General features: G+C 45.9%; 1 protein-coding gene across 19 annotated transcripts in view; it reads right to left on the bottom strand.

Moving 5' to 3' along the window:
• LOC105304862 (zinc finger protein 501-like) overlaps positions 1–4796 on the bottom strand; it is a 42924-nt gene that overhangs the window by 15520 nt on the left and 22608 nt on the right. For 8 of the 19 annotated variants that reach the window (XM_023522756.1, XM_023522758.1, XM_023522760.1 and 5 more), the window contains one exon: positions 3263–3546. The exons of 4 other annotated variants lie outside the window; for them this stretch is intronic. The gene's annotated coding sequence lies outside the window, so the exon portion shown is untranslated. Of the gene's footprint in view, positions 1–6; positions 2401–3262; positions 3547–4796 lie in introns of those variants that run through there. 7 more of the 19 variants (XM_011379167.2, XM_011379164.2, XM_011379160.2 and 4 more) reach the window with 5 other exon arrangements.

The raw sequence follows: 4796 nt of genomic DNA on the forward strand, positions 1-4796 counted from the left end.
GCGTTATTTCAGCAACCTTAACTACCGTGGGGATAGACAAAATGACAGTAAAAGGGCTTCACTACAGGGGTTTTAAGGGCTAGATGTTTAGCTCTTTTACCCAGAAAGGGTCTCCTGACTTAAAGGGATGAACTTCAGTGGTTAAACTGACAGGGAGCCTTTCTCTAACTCATTGGTTGAGAGTCTGGAAGGTGGTCCCTAGGGCCTGAAGCTGTTGTCTCAGAGTCAATTCACCTATTTCCTTGAGGTCTCCTCGTAGTCCTTTGATGAGTGATGGTGGCCACTCATACAGGATCTTGTAGGGGGAGAACCCAGTTTTCTTGGCTGGGGTCAACCTGATTCTTAATAGTGCCATGGGGAGGATTTCATCTAAATGTAGATGTGTCTCCTGACATAGTTTTCCCGACTGAGTCTTAAGGGTCCTGTTCATGTACTCCACCTGTCCCGAACTCTGTGGTTGATAGGTGGTATGCAATTTCCATTTAACATTTAAATTCTTAGCTAGTAGCTGCACTATTTCTGCTACAAATGCTGGCCTGTTATCTGAGCCAATGGTAATTGGTAGGCTAAATCGTGGAACAATTTCTTGGCGAAGCTGTCTGGCTACTTCTCGGACCTTCTCAGTCTGGACGGGGTAAGCCTCTACCCAACCAGAATAGGTACATACAAAGACCAAGAGATACTTGAAGCCCGTGATAGACATATTTCAGTGAAGTCTACTTCGAGTTCCTCAAAGGGAGTGCCACTAACACTTTGGACCCCAGTGGGGCACACAGCTCTTGCCTGAGGTTGTTGCAGACACAGACTTCACACCGTTCACATACCACTCAGGAGATGCCAGAGAGCCAGGGGACACAGAAGTACCAGCCCAGAGTGGATTCTAGGGCAGAGCAATCAAGGTGAGTCCTTTGGTGAAACTGCCTGACAAAAGCTGGGGCTAGTTTCTCAGGGACTGCAATTTGCCTGTCCCTGAACTTTCACCATCCACAGGGAGGAGGTTCCCCTCTTCAATTTTAAACCAGGCTTCTTGAGGCAAGTACTTGGGGTCCCATTCATCTAAGAGACTAGGAAACAGGGAAGCAGTTAAAACTGTAGGGCTGGCCATCTCTTCAGCCACTGCCAGTTTGGCAACATGGTCTGCCCTGCGGTTGCCCTGAGCTGTTATGGCGTCTCCTTTTTGATGTCATCTGCAGTGCATGACTGCTACTTTCTTGGGGGCCCACACAGCATCTAAGAGTTCTAGAATTTCCTTTCCATATTTTATGTCTTTTCTCCCTGGATTAGACCTTCCTCTTTGTATAGGGCTCCATGTACATGGAGGGTGGTGAAGGCATACTTAGAGTCAGTGTATAGGTTAGCACACACTCCTGCTGCCAGCTGAAGGGTGCAGGTCTAGGAGATGAGCTTTGCCTTCTGTGCTGAGGTTCTCCTAGGCAGAGGTTGTGCCTCAATGGTGGAATGGTCACCACAGCATATCTGCAAGGCGTCCTCCTCCCTTCACAAAGCTGCTACCATCAGTGTAATATTCCACATCAGGGTCCTTGAGGGGCTGGTCTGTCAAGTCGGGTCGGCTGGAAAGCACTTCATCCATGACTTCAATGCAATTGTGGTCTGGCTGGCCAGGCCCAATAGGTAGGCAAGGTGGCTAGGTTCAAGGTTCGTACTACTTCTAGGCAGATGCGTGGATTCTTGCACAGCCTTCCTTGGTATCTGACCATCCGGGCATTGGTTAGCCAATACTGTCTCTTGCACTCCAGTGTCATTACTGAATGTGGTACCTGAACTGTCAGTTCTTGCCCCATAGTCAGTTTGTTGGCCTCTGACACAAGGAGGGTCAAGGCTGAGAGTGCTCACAACCAGGGTGGCCAGCCCTGGGTGACAGAGGTAAGCTATTTGGAGAGATAAGCCACAGGATGGTGCTAAGATCCTAGCTGTTGGATTAAACCCCTACTGTGACACCCGTGCGCTTGTGTACGTACAGAAAGAAAATTTTGGTTAAGTCTAGGAGTCCGAGTCCAGGGGTGTTAGTGAGTGCCCATTTGATTTCTTCAAAGGCCTTCTGTTCTGTAGATTCCCAGAGCAGGGGCTCCCGTTTTACCCGCTTTGTGGCTTCATAAAGGGATTTGGCCAGGATGGAGAAATTAAGTATCCAGATTCTGCAGAAGCCAGCTGTTCCGAGGAATTCATGGACTTGTCACCAAGTGGTAGGGATGGGAATTAAACAGACCGTTTGTTTCCTTTCTGGGCCGAGTTAGCACTATCCCTGCGACAGGTGAAAGCCGAGGTATTTGACTCTTTCTTGGCAGATTTGAGCCTTCCTTTTAGAGACCTTGTAACTCACTTCCCAGAGGAGATTGAGGAGTAGATACGTTCCTTCCATGCATTCCTCATAGGTCTTTCCTGTTAAGAAGAGATCATCTACATACTGCAGTAATGTACAGGTGTATTGGTCTGCCAGGAAGGCCTTTAAATCTGAGGCTAGAGCTGTCCTAAAGATGGTTTGGGAGTTTTAGAACCCCTGAGGCAGCTGTGTCATGTCAATTGGCCCTTGTCTCCCCTATCAGGGCTTTCCCACTGGAAGGCAAAGATTGGCTGACTTCTGGATCTGCTGGCAACACAGGCTTCTTTTCCTTCAACTGACCTTGGGAGGGTGCCAAGGCTCAGCCTAGGAGGACCCTATGGTTCTCCTCTAGCACTCTCAAACAAGGGGGTCAAGTGCAAACTATTGCCTCCCAATAAGCAATATAAGGAAATTAGTCTGGGTGGCCAGATTGATTGGAAATGACTTGAGAGATCTTTGCAATGACCTCCCTATCGATAGCCCCCTCCACTGGTCACTCAATGTCAAAAGAGGGCCCGTCAATCTCACAAGAGGTACAGAGTTTCTGTGGGGTGAATTTAATTCCATAATCTCCTGAATAACTCTTTTTGAAATTCTTAAGCATATAACCTAAAGGTGTCTATCTGTTGTCCTTCCACCCATGGTTGGTCACACACACACATTCAGAGATTCACTTCGCCTAAGGCCGCTCCCCTCGCAGGGAACTTTCAGGCACCTCTTAGCAATTGGTGGGTCGGTATAAACTCCCAACTTAGATCACAGGAGTAGACTCCTCATGAAGATCCAGTGACACCACCCTAAAGCCATATGAGATTCACCACGAACCCATGGATAGGGGCTCAATTCTCGCTTTGTAGCGAAGCCACGTCTCAATCACACACAAACACACACCAAATACACTCCACCCTCCACCCTATATACCTGAGAGGTCACGGTTTCCTCCAACAAATATAGAGTAATTGGGTGACCTCAGGAGTTAATCAGACTCCCTTTCTGTCCTCTAATGGCAGGCTGTTCCTGGGACCCAGGTCCTCACCACTCAGTCAGGCAGTACTCCTGGGCTGGTTCCTGCACCTCTCCGGGTTCCGTTGTGCTCTCAGAGCCGCCACCCAGGTCCACAGGAAGAGTCGTCCTCCCCTACAGACAATAGGTCCGCTAGCACACCAGGTGAAGTCCACTTCTCCCAGCGTCCCCTGGGCCAGACCCTGAAGACAAGGGAGGCGAAAAACCACTGTCTCTAAATCCCAGACAAGCCCCCAGAAATGTTGCAGGATTCTCGAACAGAGAGAATGGACACCGAGGCTATAAATAGGAAGCATTTATTGATGCTGACACAGGATCAGCAGATTCTTATCCAAAGGCTGAGCCCAGACTGTAACATAATGGGCAATTTTATATAGCCTCGTACTTCTGCATTCCTACACAGCTACAGATATAAGGAGAACAATGATTGGTTGGCAAGCTGTAAGAAAACTGACTTCAGCCTGAGAGTCTTGGGAAGGGGGAGGCAGTCAGGAACGAACTTGTTTGAGCAGGAAATGGCCAGGCAGGGTCAGGCTGCCACAACACAGTTGAAAGATTTTTTTGAGCCCTGTAAAATTGTTAGTTAGCATATGAATAAGTAAATATTCCATGTCCTGGCCACTGTAACATTTTAATAAATTATCCTACAAGTGAATAAGGAAAAAATCAACTCAACTTGAAAAAGACTGAAAAACTCTTGTGTGTACACAAGAATTCCAGATGGCACACACTTTTTAAAAGCACAAATTAAAATAAAACTCATCAAAACTCATCAGATTGGCAAAACTCAGGCTGACACTGCCAAGTGTTAGTAAAACTGTAGAAATTAATAAATATTGGAAACTACTAGTGGGTGTATAGGTTGGTAAATTTTTGGAAAACAGTTTGGCATTATCAAGATCTAAATAATTAACTACTTGTGAAAAAACCGATTCCACTTTTTAGGACAGACAAATGGGTGCTTAGATACTCCAGAATGCATGGCAGATACGGCTACCGTAATAATGTTTATAAATACAGAAAACATAAGCAAAAACATAAGGAAAGAGAAGCCTTCACCAAGAAAAAAAATATAAAGATATGTCACAGAATACTCCACAGATGTGAAAAATATGGGTAAAATCAGAATATACCGTGCAAATGGAATACAATACATCATAATCCTTATCAACACTACTCCATTAACAGAAAGTTTTTTTTTAATTAATTTTTTTTTTTATGGTGATATTGGTTAACGAAACCCAATAAGTTTCAGCTTTACACTTTAACAGTAAGGCACATGTATATTTACACTGTGTGTTCATCTCCCATAGTTAGATTTCTTTCTGTTACCACATATTTGACGTCCTTTACCCTGTCTACCTTACCCTTCTCCCACTCCACACCCCCTGGTAACCACTAGTCTATAGTCCATGTCCATAAGCCTCTGATC

This window comes from Pteropus vampyrus, unplaced genomic scaffold (assembly GCF_000151845.1).
Source record: "Pteropus vampyrus isolate Shadow unplaced genomic scaffold, Pvam_2.0 Scaffold357, whole genome shotgun sequence".
NCBI lineage: Eukaryota > Metazoa > Chordata > Mammalia > Chiroptera > Pteropodidae > Pteropus > Pteropus vampyrus.